The sequence below is a fragment of the Cryptomeria japonica genome, chromosome 2, assembly GCF_030272615.1.
Source record: "Cryptomeria japonica chromosome 2, Sugi_1.0, whole genome shotgun sequence".
NCBI lineage: Eukaryota > Viridiplantae > Streptophyta > Pinopsida > Cupressales > Cupressaceae > Cryptomeria > Cryptomeria japonica.
Genome location: NC_081406.1, coordinates 469,269,822 through 469,291,280, shown reverse-complemented (window position 1 = coordinate 469,291,280; position 21,459 = coordinate 469,269,822).

Below are 21,459 nucleotides of genomic sequence, written 5' to 3'. Positions count from 1 at the left end.
AACCATTCATTGAAAAATTGATGATGTACGATGTGCCACTAGCAGCCCTAACACGTGTGTTAGGTATACCATACTACCTCGCGCACCATTTTTTGCCTCATGTGGGAAAAAGGACTAATGGGTCTAATGCAATCGCAACCGTTCATTGAAAAATTGATGATGTACACTGCGCTAGCGTGTTAGGTAAACTGTACTACACATCCTTGTACCTTCATTTACCTTGTGCCATTTTCTACCTCATGTGGAAAAAAGGAGTAATGGGACTAATGCAATCACAGCCGTTCATTGAAAAATCGACCATGTACAATGCGCCACTAACATGTGTGTTAGGTAAACTGTAGTACACGTCCCTGTACCTCCATTTCAAAAAACCTCACACCATTTTCTGCCTCATGTGGAAAAAAGGAGGACTAATGGGACTAATGCATGATTAAAGCAAGTGTCCTCATTGTTGGGCATCCTCATTGTTGAAGTCTTCTGCTGTTGAAGGGAAAGAAGTGCTTGAAGAAGGAGGCAATGAGTTATTATTGAAGGGCAGCCTGCGTTGTTGAAGGAGGCTTCATCTTCTGCAATTGTTGAAGGGAAAGAAGGACTTGATGAAGGAGGCAACGAGTTATTATTGAAGGGCAGCCTATGTTGTTGAAGGAGGCTTCATATTTGAAGGTTGTCAGGTATGCCGTTTTCTTTCTGTTTGTATATTCTAGTTTTCAATTCTTTTTTTTTGTTTTTTATTTTGCTTTATATGCAGTGGGAAAATTTTCTTGTTTTGCTTTAGTGGGAAATTATTTTTGTTTTTCTTTAGTGGGAAATTATTCGTGTTAGGGTTAGATATCACATGGGATGCATGTTAGTTTCATTGTACTACCATTTTGGAGCCAGAATAGACACGTCCATTGTATTAGGGTTAGAATTGGTGTTAGGATTCCTGCATCTATTTGGTCTGTCATGTCTCGGTGAAGCTATTTAGACTTTCTTTTCGCTAGAACCTTCACATTTGGTGACATTTCCACTATTGCGCTTTTCGGTATAAGTCTTACCGATAGCCTCATCGGTTATCGACAAGATAATTTTATGCTTTTGCCACTTATGTTCACTATGCCGATGAGCCTTATCAGTATATGATTGTCTGATATAACCATCCTTGACTTCATAATTTAATCGGCGAGAGTGATGCCGATAGGTCCGACCTTGGATTTCCATGCATTTTTATTGGTATTTGTACACCGATCAACAACTAGTATTTGTTGCATGTTTTTATCGGGGTTACTTATCCTGATAGTGTAACTTTCCATTATTTGTAATTTTTACTTCCATAATCAAGCAGGAACTTCTAACATCCATAAGGGGGTACCTTTTCTCATTATGCTTCCTAAGATGTGCACTTGTCTATTTTGGCTCCAAAACCACAGTAAGGATTTACTAGAATAGTCGCACACGTGTTAGTCGCGCAATAGCCGCGGTGACTCCACCATACAGATTGAATAAGCGGCGTGTTAGTCCATCCATGATTAACAATTAAATGTACCCAATTAGGTTGACAAGCTCATAGATCTAATAACACTCATTTTAAGACAACAATATGCTAAAATATATAGCATAACACTAATATTCAAATTATCTTCAAATGGTTCAAATCAATATGTAGAAATACCCATATTTGTAGATAATTTTACACAAGTTTTTTTGTCTTCTTATTTTAATATGATTTACTGTTCATTACATAAATATTCTACAATAACAAAAAAATGTCTGTTTTGGAGCCGCGGTCGAACCCTTCTATTCCGGCTCCAAAAAGTCAGTACGGATTCACTAACATGGGTTTTAGTTGTGTGTGCATGTATTGTGGTTCGAAAATGAAGTTTAGTTTTACTAACATGCGGGTTAGTATAGCATTTTTCACCGTTGATTTTGCAATTAACAACTACGATTGACTAACCTGTCACTAACATGCTATACGAAAGGGCCGCTTTGGAGTGGGAGCACCTATTGTATAGCGTGTTAGCGATGTGTTAGTCAATCGCTGCCTATTGATTGCAAAATTGATGGTGTAAAACGTGTGACTAACAGGCGTGTTAGTCATTGCGTACTACCATTTTGGAGTGGTCGCATAACACGCCTTATTAGTCGAAGAAAATTTTTATTAGCTATGTGCATCATATGAATCAAAGGTCTTCGTAGGATAGCATGATATGGATATGTGTAAGTGTACAAAAACATCCACAGACTATTGTGCAGAAACTTAGATTCTAGAATAACATGGAACATGTGGTAGATGAACTTAGTTATTAGAAAGCACTAAAAAATTAAGGCATAGGTTGATAAAAATTCAAATAATTTATAGACGTTGTTGTTAGTTTGACAGATTTGCATGTCCATTTTGGAATCATAGGTATCTCGATTTCAAATATAGAGGCCAACTTTTCTTTAGAGACAAGCAAAACATAGGTCACATTTTGGGGACGAATAACTGATGATAGGTTGATGAACTTGTTTATCTATGAAGACACTGCATTCCTTTCCATGGAAAAGTTGATCCTTGGACCTGAGTACATAGATGGTAGATGGAAGTACAGAACGAATGAGGACATACTATATCTATTTATGGCATGGTGTCTGGAGCTTCGACCTGTTCTGAAAGTCAGAGAAATCATGAACAGGTGTGTGAAGAAGGAATGGCTAGGCAGAATGGAAGCTTTATTAGGTTTGGATGAGACATGGATGGCTTTGAAAGTGTGGATGGAGTGTGGATTCACGTGAGTGAATTCACTCCTCCCTTGTGACCACTCTTGCTCTGGAGTGCCACATTTGATAAAGAATCTAGAAGAAGTGTAGCACAGGCTGGAATGTATTGTATTGTGCAATACCTTGAGATGGTCGATGTCTAGGAAGTGCATGTGGATATGGAAAAATGGGGACCTTGGTCGGAATATAGAGCACTTGTGCAACGAACGGTTCCTGCATGCACAAAATGATGGGGTCGACCTTGTGGAAGAGGAACAACTAAGAAAGGGTCATGTGCTGCAATTCGGTGCAGGCTCCAGCATGGAGACATAAATGAACCAAGTTAGAAACATGGAAGTGCTAGATGTGGAAGAGGCCACGGTCACTGTTCACCTGGAGTAGCAAGATGGCACATACAACCTTTATTGAAGCAAGCACTGTGTTTGTTTTTTTAAATGTTTTTGAATGTGTTATGTATGGATCGTTATGTATACTGGCTTTAATGGTCTAGTCGGCTAGCCATGGAGGTTTATCTTTTAGAATGTAAACATTTTTAGAATTAATATAAAATATAGCTTTACTGGACAAAAAAGAAAATTGTTGACACCAACTGATACTCTTATCTTCCCTGTTTTGAAATTGTTGTTAACATTTTATTATATATGGTGAAAAAACAAGTGTTCTTGATGATATGTGCATGAAATTGTTCTATAACATCAAACTCAAGCATTTCAATATATATGACTACAAATAAAATAAAATTCTTGTAGCACAAATGAGTTTCTATTCTGGCTCAGTAAGAAATTTGAGGATTTCAATATATATGTTGGAAAAAAACCAATAACCTTATCTTCCACTTCTGTGCTCGGATTTGTCTCCCTCATCGGGTATTGGCGTAACCCAAAACTCCTCTCACTAATGATTTGAGTGATCCCGATGACTTAGTATTTCTACCTTTCAGTATTGCCTCATTGGAGTAAGTTATGCTGATGATACCGCCTTTGCTGTCTAGCCCATCGGGTATCGGAGTAGCGTGGGATGACATTCTCCGATGACCCTGTTGGTCACTGAGTCATGATGGGTAAAAGGACTTACATATTCCCATCGTGGTCTCACAACCATCATTGATTTTCCTTGGACCTGACTATAGTTTAAAGTGCTTTTTCCTCTTCACACTTTCTGGGCCCACCATTCAGTCGCTGATCCGCAAAGAGTAAAAGGACTTGCAACTCTTCATCACGGTCTAGCGACAACTGTCAGATCAAATCCTTACTGGTCAAACTTTAAGATCCCTTCATCACTTAACTGCCATCGCTTAACTGCTAGCGGTGGATCTTCGACCGACCTCGCCACTAGTGGCTTGTCACTGATTCACGATGGGTATTAAACGTGCAACTTCCTATTGCGATATCATGACCACCGTATGATCAAAATGGACCTACCCAACTTTAAAGAACCTGATGCATACGTTAGAAAACCATACTTATACTTAGGAAAATTAAAGCGATCCAACTTAAAAGATGAAACCCGCCTAGACTTAAAACTCAAATGGCCCCTTTTCAACGACATAAAGACCCTTTTGGTTAAGTGGAGAAAAAGATAACAGACAAACAAATTTTCTTTAGAAACAATAAGATATGAAGGCTTTTTATCAAATGTTCTCAAAATTATTAAACCCAAAATTTATAATTCATGGACCAGATTGTTGCGGCAATGCGAATTGACTAACAGGCATGTTAGTCATGCATTTTATACCGTCGATTTTGCAATAAATGACTGTGATTGACCTGTCGCTAACACATTGTACAAAAGGTCGGTCCATTTTGGAGCTAGAATAGACATAGCCCGACTATTCTGGCTCCAAAACAGACCTTTCATATAGCATGATAGCGACATGTTAGTCAATCCCAGCTGTTTATCGCAAAATTGATGATTTAAAACTCGTGACTAACATGCGTGCTAGTCAAACTGCTTGTGAACCTTTTCTCAGGTGAAGAGAAATACAAATTTGTAAACACACTTGAAACCTACACCAAAAGAAATTAGAAACACCTCTTGAGCAATAAAATAACATACACTAAACCACTATGAAAGAACAGTAGCAAGGTCAATCCATTTAGTACAAACTGCTGCTACAAAAATGACAAAATTACAAGGTAAAATCTGGAAATTATCTTCAAAATCTATTCAAACTTTCTCACAAATGTTCCAACCCATGTACAATCATTCTCAGAGAATTTAATATTCCATTTTGGTCATAAGCAACTAGTCATTGGTTTCCTAACCACCAATTTGCTCAAAAATGCAGAGTTGCTCAAAAAGTTGCAAAAAGTTGTCAAGCAACAATGACAACTTTTGCTCAAATGTGCATTTTTACCTTTTATGCATTTTTACTTATACTTAACCTCCTAGCATGACTTCCTAACATTAAAATGACATTCATAAATTCCTAATAAAGCTTTACAAGTCATTTTAGATCATAATGCAAATTTATGCCATTTTAGGCTTACAAGGGCTCATAGGCCAGATTTGAGAAAAGTAACAACCTAGGTGACAATCATCCTTCAAATGACTATCAAACACACATGTGGAGCTCTGAGTATTGTATTATTCAAACACCTAATCCAAAATATGGAAAATGCATAAAAAATAGTTAAAAGCTAGGTGCTCCTGCACCAATGGGTGTCCAACTTACCTATTACTAATAACATTGTTACACCCTCATCATATCAAAATTACTAGAGAAACACAATTCTAACCATAAAACCTAATAACAAAAATAATATCTCTTTCCAAGTAATGAGAAGGATATGGAGCTGGGAGGAACAAGAAGCGGCAATGGGAGAACTCAAAACTCAAATTCTCTGAAAGGCGGGAACTCTGGTTCCAATGGTGGGAGTGGCCAGAATGAAGTTGTTGGTCCTATGGGAGAGAAGGACAAGCCTCTAGGTATTCTGAAGGCTATTGACATTCCGTAGACTAGTGGTACTCTACCAGAGAAGAAGGCTGGTTCTGGGTTTTCGGGGGAGGGGTCCAGCAGGGGTTCCAACCCATGTGATGAGCCCTTGGAGAATGAAAAAGAATCTAGAAAATGGTCATCCCTTTTTGGAACAAAACCATCTGGTAAACCCTCTTTACCTCATGTCAAGAATATTTTTGACCCAACTAGTGGAAAGTTCGCTATCTCTATCCCTGATCTGGTTTTGGATCATAATATAAATAGCATGTCGAGCTCCCTGGTAGGCAAATTTATGGGTTCCTATCCAAACATTGAAGTTGTTAGGGTTTACGTCAAACAGAAATGGGCTCTGAAGGGTAATGTTGAAATCTCGGCATTGCCTAAAGGCCTCCTTTCTTTTACTTTCTCATGTGAAGAAGATAAATTAAGGATACTTTGTGGTAGTCCTTGGATGGTAGGGAGGACAGCCTTGGTCCTTCAGAAATGGCATCCGAATATGAATATGAATGACTCTCTTTTGGCACAAGTTCTAGTTTGGGTAAAGTTACCAGGCCTGCCTCTTGAATATTGGGCAGAAAGTATCTTCTCAGGAATAGCAAGTTCCTTTGGTGAACTCCTCTCGATAGACCTAGTCACATCATCTAAAAGGAGACTCACTCATGCTAGGTTTTGTGTAGGGATAGTTCATGATACAGATATGCCGGAACAGATAGATATAGTTTCAAAGTTGGGGACATGGAAACAACAAATAGAATATGAATCTATCCCCTTTGTCTACTTCCATTGCAAGAAAGTAGGTCACTGGGCAAAATCTTGTCCTACCAAGCCTAAAGGAGAGCTCAAGCAGACTAAACCCCTGGGTGAAAGTAAAAAGGTTCCAGAAAAAAAGGTTTGGCAAGTTAAAAACTCAAAAAATAAGGAAGCTGACTTTGTTGACAACAACTATTTTGAACCCTTGGGGGAAAATAAGGAAGTGGTCTCCTCAACTTCTATCTCCAACCTTCCAATACAGGAAGTTTTGAGGAATGATTCAACAAAAGTTAACAACCCCATGACAAAGAAGATTCGAATAGAGGAATTGAAAGAATAGATTGTATCCTCAAAAGATACAGCCGAAGTGGTAACTACTGATACTTTTGCTGGTAAAGAAATGCAAAATAAAGAGGAAAAACCTGAGGAAGGGGAGATCACTGTCTCCCAAGAAGCAAAGGCTGACTCTTCCCCGCTTATGAACAATACTGAAATGCAAGAAGCTCAAAAATGTGCTATACTGGGTACAAACCTTTCAGATTCAGATCAAAATTTAGAAATAGTAAATAGTGCATCACATGATTTCATAACCCCTAAATGGGGCAATGAAGATGAAATATCTAGACTCCTCAGTAATCCTGAAGCGGTTCTTGAGAAAGAAGCTGACTGGAAAATACCAAAATATAGGAACAAGAAAGGATCCACTCCCTCAGTTTCTCAACTAAGGAAATCCAGCAGAATTGCTCAAGTTGATGTTGGGTACATTTCCTCTTCCCCAGATCGACCTTCTAACCACAAAATCAGAGACAAGGAGGCTAGTAAGAACATTGCAGATGGGACTCAGAAGACTCTTAAGGAGTTAGGAATCGGTAAGTAACTATGAAGATTATCTCTTGGAATATTAGGGGACTTAATAATCCTCATAAACATGATATTATAAGGAATATGATAAGGGATAGTAAACCTGATGTTATTCTAATTCAAGAGACCAAAATGAGTAGAGAAAAAGTTGAAACTCTAAAGTTTTTTAAAAATGGGAGTATCAGTGGTGGAAGCTCGGAAGGTGCTTCGGGAGGTATAGCTACTATGTGGAATCTCAAAAGTGTCAAAGGACATGTTCTTATTCAAGAAAAAAATTTCTCTTGCATTAGATTTGAGAATTTAAAATATGGAACATCATGGGTCCTCACCAACATATATGCACCCAACACCTTGAAAGCTAGAAACTCCTTCTGGAAAAAACTTATAGAAACTAGGGATAGCTTCAAGAATCTTAGTTGGTTGGTCATGGGAGAATTTAATACTCCTTTGAGAGAGGAGGAAAAATTTGGTGGAAGCCCCTCTCAGTTTGAAAGTAGGTTGGCCCTTATGGATTTCATAAATACTCAGGCTCTCAATGATGTGGAGATATAGGGATGCAAATACACATGGACTAATAGGAGAACTGGCAATCATCTTATCCAAGTTCACCTTAACAGGGCTCTTATTTCTGATGACTGGTTCAAACATTATTTCTGCTCCCTATCTGCTCACATCCGGGTTGGGTTTGATCATTTTCCCATCACTCTCTTTGCTGATCCTATTAACAGAAGAAGACATTTTCCTTTTAGATTTGAAAAAATGTGGATTCATCACCCTGATATTACTTGTAATATTCAGAATTGGTGGAATATCCAAGTTGAGGGCACTACTATGTAAAGAGTTGTTAAGAAACTCAAAAGTGTTAAGGACAATATAAGACTCTGGAATAAATCTAGCTTCGGGAACATTTTTGAGGCCAAAGGTAAAGTCCAGGATGACCTCAAGAAAATGTAGGTCCAAATTTAGAAGGATGGTTTCTCTACTGTGTCTATTGCTGAAGAAAATGAGACCCTTAAAAAATACCATGAAATCATTGCTAAAGAGGAAACTTTTTGGAAACAGAGATCAAGATGCACTTGGCTAAAGGAAGGAGATAGGAATACAAGATTCTTTCATATGTCAACTATCAAACATAAAGCGGCAAACAGGATAACTAAACTGGCAGTGAACAATGGGGAGCTGGTTAAGGAGGAAGAGATAAGGAATGAGGCCAAAAGTTACTTCTCGAATCTTCTAAGGAGGGATCACAGGTTGGATGCTGATGCTAAATCTTCCTTTCTTCATAATATTCCTTGCCTCATTGATGAGCAGATGAATGCTCCCTTTCTTCCATACCTTTGAACCTGGAAATAAATTTTTTTTTTTTTTCTTTTGATGGTAATAAAGCTCCTAGTCCAGATGGCTTCCCCATGTTCTTCTTCCAAGATTTCTGGGACATTGTAGGGAAAGATGTTTCCAACGGGGTCAAGGAATTTTTTGGGGCTAGAAGACTTCTGAAAGAAATTAATGGCACTTTCATTGCACTTATTCCCAAAATCCAAGGTGTTGACTCCATGGACAAGTTTAGACCAATCAGCTTATGTAACTCTTTTTATAAGATTATCTCCAAGGTTCTTCCTACTAGAATCCTGACTGTCCTTTTCTCTTTGATTAATCATCAATAAAATGGTTTTGTCCTAGGAAGAAAAATTCTTGACTCCATTATTACTGTCCATGAGAATATTCATTCTCTTGTAAGGGGCAAAAAATAGGGTCTCATCCTTAAGCTTGATCTCTCTAAGGCCTATGACTGGGTTGATTAGTCTTTTCTTGTGAAGGTTCTTGTGGCTTTTGGTTTCTCCTCCAAATGTGTTGACCTCTTTAGTCAGCTTATTACCTCAGTCTCTTTTGCTGTTCTTGTCAATGGATCACCAAACCCCTTCTTCCAAGTGTCTAGAGGATTGAGGCAAGGGGATCCCATTTCCCCTATCCTCTTCCTTATTATGGCTGAATGTTTTGGTAGGTATATGGAAAGCATGGTGATGTGAGGATCTTGTAAGGGCCTTCAACCTTCTTCAGCTGATCATACCTGTTCTCACCAATAGTTTGTGGATGATACCATTGTCATGGGGGAATCAAGTATCTCAGAAGCTAGAACCCTGAAGGACACTCTTTGTAAGTTTGCCTCTGCATCTGGTCAGCTCATTTGGGTCAAAATAAAAGTTTTTTTCATCAATACACCAAAGAGAAGACAATGTAGAATCAGTAGAATTTTGAAATGTCGGATTACTGATCTTCTTGCCACTTATCTTGGCCTCCCATTAGGCATTGCACCTCTTGATTCTTTTTGGAGCTCTCTAGTGGACAAATTTCATAAAAAGTTAGCTGGATGGAAAGGAGCCCTTTTAAGTCAGGCTGGAAAGCTTCAACTTCTAAAAGCTTCTCTTCAAAGCATACCTATTTATGCCCTTAGCCTTTTCAGAATTCTAGTAAAGTATGTTGATGCAATTGAGAAAATTCAAAGAAATTTTCTCTGGTCAGGGGTTGAGGAAAATAAAAGAATGTCTCTTGTGGCTTGGGATTAGGTATGTAGACCAAAAAGTAAAGGAGGTCTAGGTTTGAGAAGAATCCGGACCCTAAATGAAGCTCTATTGTCTAAATAGGTTTGGAGAATGTTCCACTCAGATAGTGACTGGTGTAAAATCTAGAGAAGTAAGTATTCTCTTCTGTCCTCTTCTCTTTCCTCTTTTATCAATTCTGACATTAGTATGAATGGGTCTCATATCTGGAATCATGCCTCTAAGTGTAGAGACATCATTGCTAAAGGGGTTATATGGAAAGTAGGCAATGGCAGGAAAATTAAATTCTAGGAAGATCCCTAGCTTTTTGATGAATCTTTGATTGATATCCCAAAATGGGCCCCTTATGCCTCCTCCTGTATTAGAACATTTGGTCCTTTAGTTGAAGGGTATTGGATAGGTAATAAATGGCAGAACATTGAAAGGATTCACCCAAACCTTATTAAGCTTAAAAATCATCTGTCATTAGTCTAGTTGAATAAAGAGGAAGATTCCCTCATTTGGAAATATGAACCTAAAGGTAATATTACCATCTCTTCTATGTATGGTGTTCTCTCCCTTGCCCCTTCTAAAAATCCTTTCTGGTCTAAAGCTTGGATAAAGGGACTGATCCCTAAAATCAAAATTTTCTATTGGACTATTCTTCAAAATAAAATATTGACCTTAGATAATCTCAAGGGCAGAGGTTTTTCTTTCCCTAATAGATGTGCTCTGTGTCTTGAGGAGGAAGAGTCTGTGGACCATCTGGCCATCCACTATTCCTATTCTACTTCTATCTGGGAAAGATTTCTTAAGAGTTTTTGCATTAATTGGGTGTTTCCTAACACTATGAGTGATTTGTTCTACTCCTAGAATTATCATTGGTCTAACTCCTTTTTGAGAACTTTGTGGTAGCTTTCACTCCCTCACATTCTGTGGGGGTTATGGAAAGAAAGAAACAATTGTATTTTCAAGGATAGTTCTCTTACTCAGGAAATTGTTTTCCAAAAAATAAAATGGGCTATAGTGGAGAACATTGGGATCATTGGGGGCCCCTGCTTTTCTGCCAACCCTTTGGAATCTCACATTTTAAGTTCCTAGAGTTTGAAGAATGCTGATAGTTTAGATCCCAAGCAAAACAAAAGATTAGAAGCAAGATAGCGAACACCCCCTCATGGTTGGTTCAAAGCCAATTTCAATGGTGCTGCAAAAGGTAATCCGGGCCCTGCAGGATGTGGAGCTAGCCTTAGAGATGATAAAGGTATATATAAGAAAATGATTGTTGTTCCAATAGGAAGCCAAACAAACCACAAGGTAGAAGCAATGGCAGCTCTCCAAGGCATTCTCCTTGCTAAAAGATGGAATTGCCCCTACCTATGGCTTGAAGGGGACTCTAACAACATCATTAAATGCCTCAAGGGGACCTCTAGGCCCTCATGGTCTATCAATAATATTATAAAGGCTTCTAGAGACCTCATTAACACTTTTGAGAAAAGTTTCATATCTCATATTTACTGTGAAGCTAATGGTTCTGCTGGCTGGGCAGCCAATGTGGCGGTCAATCAAGATGAAATGATTACTTGGAAGGGAGAATAGGGCCTCCAAGAGGATGTTAGATTAATCATTTTTAAGGATCGATACAATAGCACCCCAAAGATTATTAATGGACAAAATAATAATGAAATAGATTAAATGGAGTGCTTCAAGCTATTCTAATATTGTCAGTACTAGTATCCAAATTCTGGAAACTATCAGCAGAATCCAGACTCTGGAAACTATCAGCAGAATCCTGATTCTAGAAACTATCAGCAGAATTCAGATTCTGGAAACTATCAACATTGGCAAAGGGAAGTCAACAACAGATTATGTGGAGGATTTGACCAAAACTATTGCTAGAACTGAAAATATGAGAGACTCCTTCAACCACAGATTTGAGCAAATTGAGAAAGACCTGATTGAGAGGAAAGCAAATGCCAATTCTATGGATCAAACAATGGCGGAAACTGTCAATAAAGTTAGCAAAATTGAGGAATGGCTTAAAATTATTGCAGAGAAAAGCTTAAACATTTTGAAGGCCTCTACTGGCAAAACCAAAACCCTCATCAACAATTTGGAGGAGGAGAATACCCTGGAAATTGAGCCTAACACTGAAGGAACAAGATATTTTCAAGGACCTAGAACAAGAACCAGAGGTAAAAAGAAGGAGAAGCCAAATAAGGACTTGGATGAACTTAAAGATGCTCTAGCCAATTATGACCAGCTGATGATTAAGATGGAGGACCTCTTGAAGGCCTTATAATTGTGCAGTGTTTTCTCTGGTTTCTTCATTTTGTTGTTTCTTTCCACTTCTATCCTTTCTGTTTACTGGCTTTATTGCCAGTCATTTTGTTAGTTGTTCATTCTTGGTCTAGATTCTCTTTGATGATCCTTTTTAATCTCCTTTGTTAAAGGTTTCGGGTCCTTAAAGCCTATTTTTCCTATTAATCAGAACATTATACATTACGATTGTAATTAAATGTTAGAGTATGCAAACAAAAATTTAGAGATAGACACATTTAATAGTATTTGGAAACCTTGGTAAATAGTTTCCTAACACCTCACTTGGTATGATGAATCTCCTTAGCATGATCTTAATTTCCCTATCTCTTCCATTTGGTGGAACAAGCTATTTTAGTATAAGGAACACCCTTTATGTCAGTGAATGTGGATTGAGCAGGGGAGCTTCATTTTAGCTAGAGGTAGGCCATACCTTAGTGGAAGGGAAAATCAGAGACCTTTGTGTTTTTTCATGCGCTTTGGAAAATTGGTATCAGGCTAGTTAGATAAAGTACATATGAGTAGGGACTTGACAAGTTCTCATAATAGTAAAAATATGTTGTTCGGATGAACCTTGATTGGAATTTGGGCCTGTTGTGGTCTCTAGAATTCTCTAGAAAGTCCAAAACTTTATATAAGGAATTGTTCAGATTGTAGTCTTAAGCCTGGAAGTATCGATCTAAACCGATGGTGCATCATTTTGGTCTCAAATTGCCTGTGTAGAGAGGAATCGATCCATGCCCAATGCAGCTGGCTATTTCAAGCAAATGATGTGCTCTGGAATGTTGTATGGCAGGTGGCTAATGGTATATTGGGTTCTAATCAACATTGGTGTGATGGGTTTGTTTATGAGGTTGTCATTTGCCCTATGGTTGACATATTTGATTCAAAGGAAGTGACCATATAGAGGATCGACGACTTTGTTTGCTCGTCTGATGGATAGGCCCTAGCCAATGCCATTCTAGAGTTGGATTCCAATTTTTGGGTAAGCACCCTCAACATCTATTTTAACAAGACCAACTACATCTCCTCTGAATCAGAGGAGTCAGATAGTGAAGATGAGGAAATTGCCAAAAAAAGGGCAACACAGGAGAGGAGGAAGAACTTCATCCAGGAGGCATGGGAGGTGTTTAGGGTAGGGGTGAGGAATGGGAATCTGGATCCCTTCCATAGACTACTCAACTCCAATGATAGCTGGCTCTTGGCACCAGTTGCTATCAAAGTAATGGAGATTGGAGAGAACATGGCTGTCATACTCCAATACATTGGGAATTAGTTTTGTTGTTTATCTACAATTTCCTGTTTTGCATATGTCACTTGAAACTACACTTCTATGACCCTATTGTAGACAATAGGAATAATTTTGTAAAATTAGCAGTAGCACTATTTTAGGTACTTACCCACTATGTTATAAAACATCTTGTTATGGTAAATATGAAAAAGTGTCAGCTGACACTATGTTAGAAATGGCTTACCATTGTAGGTGCATGGAGCGCCTTTGATGGTCATTTTGTAGCCAATATTTTTATGTTTAAAGATTTCATTTTTATCTACATGTATTGATCATGGATGGTGACATTACAATTTGTAAAGAACCAATGTGATAGGGAGGCTACCTAGTTTACCATCAATTAGGTTTCTTTGATGGTTTGCTTCTATTCCTTTCTGGGTTCCAAGTCTACCGCTCTAGACTTCTAAGGGCTTCCCTACAATTTGTTTGCTTATCTCACCTTCCTCAAGCTCATAAAGTAAGCTCATTCACTAAATCCTTGCAGGGGTGAAGGACACACACATTCTTTTTCTCTTTGAAAAACCACCCATCTTGTTTGGTTTAGCAAACTTTCCCCCCTTTGGTTACACAATGTCTCGATTTCAAGCTTGTAGCCATCTGGATCTTCTTGGATGAGATAAATCTCATTACCAATGGTTTTCCATTTGGGACTATTTCACAAATTCCATTGGAACATCAGGGTAACATCTAAACAAGGTTACTGATGTCTGATGACAACCTCCAACACTTTGCACTCCCTATCAGGTCTTTGATGTAACATCAAAACGGGCTACCGATGACCGATGACTACACACACCACTTTTCACTTTCCATCAGATCATCAGGTAGACTTCAAAACCTATCTTTCGAGGGCCAATGACAACTTTCTACACTCTGCACTTCCTATTGGGTCATCGGGAAAACTTCAAAACCTCACTTCCAATGGCCAATGACAACTTGGCAAGGGAGGCAGTCTCATTGGGTCATCGGTGTAGCGTGAAACTACTCTTCCCAATCTTTTATAGCACCGCCTTTGAACATGCTCCAACTCCAATGCTTACTCATTGGGTCATTGGGGTAATGTGAACCCACTCCTTCCGATACCCAATGGCTTCACCAATGAACGACCAAAACAAAGCTTTCTTATTGGGTCAGCGGGGTAACTTGAAACCACTCTCCCTAATAGTTGATGGCTCCACTCCATGCCTATGCCTTCTCATCGGGTCATAGTTTCATCATAAGAGCATTTCTAATTGCTTTTTTCACTTAAGTGGAAGGGTCACCGTATCGTCGAAAGGGTCTATTTTGAGTTCTAGGTTTGGGCAGGTCTTAATTAAATTTGAAATATTTCATAGTTTCCTAAAGTCCTAAGTATTTTCCTTTATGTATGCATCGGGTTCTTGAAGGTTGGATAAGTTTATTTTGATCTAATGGTTGTCATGACACCGCAATGGGAAGTTGCATGTTGAATATTCATCATGACCCAGTGACAAGCCACTAGCGGTGGGGCCGGTCAAACAGTCAATCCATATAGTTAATGGAGATAGCTAGCGGTGATGGTTTAGTGGTGACGGCTAAGTAACGAAGGACCTTAAGGATTGAACTGTTAGTTGATGATCAGATGGTTGTCGCTAGACCATTATGAAGAGATGCTGCTCCTTTATTCTTTGCGGACTAGTGAATGAATGGTGGGCCCAATCAATGTGACAAATTCCAGAGGAAATCAATGGTTGTCGCTAGACCGCAAAGGGAAGATGCTTGACCTTTACCCATCGCGAATCATCGACAAAGAGCAGGTGAGTGATGAAATGATGGGCCCACTTTGAAGGCTAAATTGATTAAAGTGAGTGCTAAATCTACATGATCTAACAGTTCTCAGTAGACTATGAATGCTCGACCTTTACTCTTTGTGGATCAGCGACTAAAGGGAAAAATACTCAGAAGATGCCCTTTTTGTCCATTCGAGCCAAAATTTGAAATTTAAAAGAATTAATTGCAGAAGTGCACGACCCTATTGATGATAATTAATGCTCAGTTGTCGGTAAGGTGCCTCCATAAGACATTGTTTTGAAATTCAAATTGCAAATAGCTATCAAGAGGATTAGCAGAGACTAGGTGTGTGGTTTTTGTGATTTCTCAAGGGACAAGTAAGTTTTTCTACGACTGTGCTTTGCAATACCTATTTGTGTGACATTGTTTGGTGCTGGAAATTTAGAAGGGGTTATTTGAATAACAATTGAAGTGAGGATAGCTTTAGATTGATAAGATGGCATCGCAAAGAGAATTTAAGGGAAAGATAGATTACCAAGAGAGGGCTATTTGTGATGACTTTCTCGAACAATTGGTTCAATCCACAAATAATACAACTAAGATAAACAAACTTGTGCCCAAATATCCCCACCTGCAGATTGGTGATGGTTTATATGATAAGGGATGTTGGCTGAGAGATCCCTAGATAGGCATGACAGGTTTAGGTCTGTTCAAGGTAGGGTTTGGCCAACGGAATACAGCTAGTCCTATAAATAATATATGACAATTAAATGTTGGGAAACTGGTGGTCCATGGAATTTTCATGGATATTGATTTGTTGACCTAGATTGCAAAAAGTTATGACCCTATCACTAGGACCGTGAGGAATGTAAACAGGGACCCCCTAATTCAAATCACTGATGATGAACTCAGAAGGGTATTTCAGCTGAATGAAGCCTCAAGTAATTTAGAACCCATTGATTTTGAAATGCTCAAGAATGTATATGATGCCCAGAAGGATCATCTTAGGAATGGGCCATTGAAGGAACTTTTTGCAAAGATAGGAGGGTTAACATTGGTAGGCCCTAGCACAATGGAGCCTTTCCCCATGAATTTCTTCACTTTAAGGGCTAAGGGTGTATATTGGTCTCTATGTCAAATTTTTGGAGATGATGCAGAGAATGCCATGCCAACTCATTATATGCTTATGATGGAACAAATTTTGAACCCATCCTTAGCAGTGGCATATGATTTTGCACCTTATCTTGCAGATGTCATTCATGAGGGTTTAATTGGGATAAATAATTCTAAAGTGGATAGACCTTTTGGCTGGTATTCCATGTTGATGTATATGTTCTTGTTTAAAGGTGTGGAATATTTTAGAAAAGATATGGACCTACTAAGAGAAAGGGATGGTTAAGACATACCACTTCAGTTATGGAGTGTAGATCTTTCTTGGGACAGAGAAGATGCTAGCTATCTAAAATTTGATAGATGATTTGCATCTAAGCTTAGAATTATTCTGTGTCAAGAGAACCCTAGGATCCCAAAGGTTCTCCTTGAATTCATAAGACCTAAGGAGTTTGCATAGAGCATCAAGATTGTGCACAATTGGGGTGACATAATCTTATATCCCATTTCCACCGTTTTCAGAGTACATGGTTTCAGGGGAACCCCATATTTGCTCCACTATCAAGTCCCTTTCAAGATTGGTATTGCTGAGATTATGAGGCAAATTGGAGGCCTACAAGAAGCAGAGCTAACGAATAAAGGAAGAGGGACAATCTTCCCAATAGTCAGCATGGCACATCAATTTGTAGTTACCAAAGGTGGCTGGCTACATTTTGAGAAGTTCCTTCAGCCATACAGATTGTCAATGATAGTGGCTAGGTTTATTGATACTAAAGACTTCTTTAATGGTATGTTTAGGAAGAAAGTGAGGTGCGGTCACAAAATTTATCAATTTCACTTCCTTTATGATCTGATAAGAAATGAATTTAATTTGGATGAGCAGGAAGTAAAAAAGGAAAAATGGTTGGCATATAAGAAGACCCTTGATTTTGTCCAATTTTTTCACAAGAATTATGATCCTTTGAAAATATTTCACCCATTTGAGGAGATGATAAATTATTTGATAGGATACTTTGAAGGTGCAATCAGACTCTGAATGAGAAGAAGGATGCTTTAATGAAGGCAGACCCTGAGAAAGGCAAGCTTGTCTTCACTAGGCCTGTTTTGGCCAAAGTCATTCCCCCTGGAGAGTATGTAATGTATAAGAAATTGGGATATAATGTGGTAATGCCTAGGAGGGATGAACCTTCTACGTCAAAGGGAAAGAGGCCAATAGAGGATGCCCTTTAGTCACAAGCTTCCCCAAAAAGGCAAAGGTTGGAAAAAGAGGCACAGTCAAGTGAATCCCTATATTCTCCTTCTCAATCTTCATTATTTATAGGTGATGAGTAGGCAGTTGCTGAGCAATTACTACAACTAGGAAGCTTAGGGGAGATTGCATGTACATGTGGAGAATTGCAAGAAGGGATGCCAGAAGAGCCAGTAGGTGCCAAAATGGACCTGACTGTTGACGAATTTGTAGGTAGAGAACTAGATCCTGTCATTAAGCAGGCCAGTGATGAATATTTGGCTGATAACAGTTTTGTAAAGACATGAGCCTTTCTGAAATTTGTTTGGGGAAGGCATATAGGGAATTTTAAAGAAAGGTGTGAAAAGGGGAAAGGTAAACAACCCCATAAGGATACATCTATGGTTGAAGAAGAAATAAAGTAGGAAATGGTGAGAGAGTTTGAAGCAATTACCCCTGAGGAAGGGAGAAAATTGATTGCAGATGCTGGAGTGCTAATTCTCCCATAATGGGACATAGCCGATGCAATAGTGTTTGATGTAGTAAGGAAGGAGACAAAGCCTTTAGAGGGAATGAATTACAGTACTGACCATACAGCCCTTATAATGTGGTCACTTAAAAGAGATGAAAATAAAAGGAGAGATTTCTCAGAATCTGATTACTTAGGGGGCATGATTGTGAAAAGAGTGAGAGACATAGGGGTAGTAGAAGCTACTAGCATGACCTTAGAGTCTACTAAATTCAACATGAAAATGGCTGAAAAAGAGGCCAAGGAGAAAGCTGATCTCCACACGAAATTAGAGGTAGTCTTAAAGGCTTATAATCAAGCAAAGCTTGAGCTAGCTTCTAAAGATGGCACTATTGCAAGCTGAAGAGTAAATTGGAAGGACATCATCAAAGGGGTGAGTCTTCCCGACTGATGATTGCTTCTTCTTCTACTAAGCCCCCTCCTAGCCCAATTATTGAATTCCCTCCTTCTCCCATGACTCCTGGTTTCCAATCAGCTAAGAACATTGAGGATGAGATTGAGAGATTGAGGCAAGCTCAAACAATTTTTGCAAATAAGTATGAGGAAAAGAACAGGGGTACTATTTTGAAGTTTGCCAATATGATTGGGCCAGCAATTGTGCATATACATATGGGAAGGGTAATGAGTCTTTTAGATTCTTTCAAAGAAGAAAAGGCTACTTTGGAGCCAATTTTGGATAAATGGACCATCAGAGAGGTGGATTTGAAGACTATATTTTCTTTGTCCCAAAGAGAAGAAGGTGTTGATGTCATAATCAAAACTACTTGTGAATTAGCAAATGAGTTGTCTAGGTTTGTGGCAGAAGGAGTTAACATCAAAAGGAGGGCAAACTTGTACCAAAAGGAGTATGCAAGTGAAAAATTGAATTATTTCCTGGAGGTTTTTTGAGCACCAACAAGATAAAAGATAAAGAAGTATGGATTGAGGAGTTGGGTCATAAAATGTGTCAAAGAATTAATAACATTATAAACATGGATGATACTTCTTTATTTATTTAGACTATTGAGGAAATTGAGAAAATAAAATCACATTTCGGCTTTTTGGAGAAGGAAGTTAAACAGTTGACAAAATCATGGAAGAGTTGGAACAAACTGAAGAAAAAAATCATTAAATTCTTGTGGCCTGATGATGATACATTCAAAATATGGGAAACTAAATATATATTGAAATAAATAGAAGTAGAGGAAGGTCCCACCGACAACCCGACATGTGGCACTTCACATGCAACCTGATCTGCAGAGGAATACTTTTCAGAATCAGTTGCGCTCCTACTGCTATAATATTTTGTAATTGATGTAACTTTTTGGGGGAATTGTGGTTAGGATAGGAATACTTTATAGGGAATTCTGAAGCTTATCACATCCTATTTTGTATAAGTGGATACCAGAACTACCTAGAAGGGGATCACAAGAATTTTGTATGAAAGCTCTGGCAAAATATATACAGGCTTTTGTTTTGGCATTTTGGAGGATCATTTTGTGTCTATGTAAGACTTTGATGGGAGAATATTAATATACAATCCAAACATTTATGAGCCCAAATATGAATGTTGTCTTTGTGTCTGTATGCTTGTTATCATTTTGATTAAATGATCTAGGATTATTTAGTTAAATGATTTGCAAGGCAAATTATGAGAATGTCTTAGGTTTTTTCCTCAAGGACTAAAATTAAGTATACTTAATTCCTTTTCATTGATAATAAGTAAATTTGCATGAATTTGATGACTAGGTCTACCATAGGTTGAGAGTTTATATATGTTAGGCATATATAGATTCAGTAAATCAAGGTGATGATATGTATGTGAATTTCTATTGTCAAATTTTCATTCCATTCTTAATGACTCAAGAGACAATTATAAGATCATCATTGTCAAGGTTTCATTATGTGTTGTATGAATAATATAAACATGAAATTATATTCTCCTCAGAATCTCCTTCCTCTCTTAGTTACTGAAGCCTTTGTTTCTATTCTGTTGGTGCCCAAAACCACAGATTGGAAAACTTAAGGGTTTGCCAAATCTTCAACTAATCCAGCTAGCCTTGGCCAATGAATAGGGATGGTCGAAGACCAAATCCCTCTTCACTTAAGGCTCCACTGAACCTAGGTGGGTATACCTCTTCCTCTCAAGCACAAAAGAGATTATTTAAAGTGGATTTAAGCCTTTCAGTAAATTACAAAAACTGGCAAATTATTGTTCTGTAATCATCAACTATGAAGGTTTCAGTATGTGTTACACAATAATGAAAAACCCAATCTCACATTTAATGTAACAACATGTGATGGCACATCATAGCAAACCATATGAAATATTTATCAAAAGGATAAAGACAACTCATCAACATAGAAGTATGCACAATACTTAGGACAAGAAACAATGAACCTTCATATATTAATCCTTAAGAGATGATTGCATACATAAGCTGCACTTGAAAATACTCCATTATAGTCTATTTGCACAAAAAGATAATTCTTTGTTCTATAGACTTCCATAATACATATAACTTGCAGTCCTTACAAGCAGTATGTTTTTTCTGAATCCTAGATGCCTTTACATACAAAATGACTCATTATAAATACACATGCTAAGAGATATGAATGAAAGGACACACCCTTTCATTATCCTAAATAACTAACTGAATAATAACTAAACAACCTAACTAAAACATCAATTGCACTATAAACACAAAAGTAAACAATGACTTAAGGTTTTTGATCCAGTCGCTATCCATACTTCTGAATGTGTCACAAATAGCCTGCGTCTTTGTAGGTTGTAGCATTGAATATTGCATCCTTGGCTACATTCTCTATCATGTAAAAGTTCTCCAATTGATCGGCTGTGTCATTCATATTAAGAATATCCATTTTGGCAATGGCTTGGGCTGCACTAAGAAAATACTTACACTCAAAAATCCATACGATCTTATCCTTGATTTCACCTGCATCATCTACCAAAATGGGAACACCATGTTGAACAATTTGTTGGCATTCGTCAAATTTAGATTTCAATTCCTTCATGAATTTATCATGTGTGACAAGCAAACCCTGAACCTTCTTCTTTACCTTTTCCCTAGTCGATGCATCTTGTAACAACAGGTTGAGTCTATCTCAAATTATGGTATGAGAAACCATATTGTCCATGTTCCTCTGATATAAATCTCAGAATTCATTCAATGCCTTCTCCATGTTATCATATCTTTTACTCACTAATAGACAAGTAGTATCAGCCTTGATGCTCTTTATCTCCCTCTTCAACTTGGTGTGGTCATAAGCTATTTTTTCAAATTTCTTCTTCAACTGGCCTCCTGAATTAGTAATTTGAGGGATAAGATGCCCACTCCTCTTAAGAGTTTCTTCATATAAAGCCTTATATTTTATTTTCTCTGCTATCTCGTGTTTCATCTAAGCCTT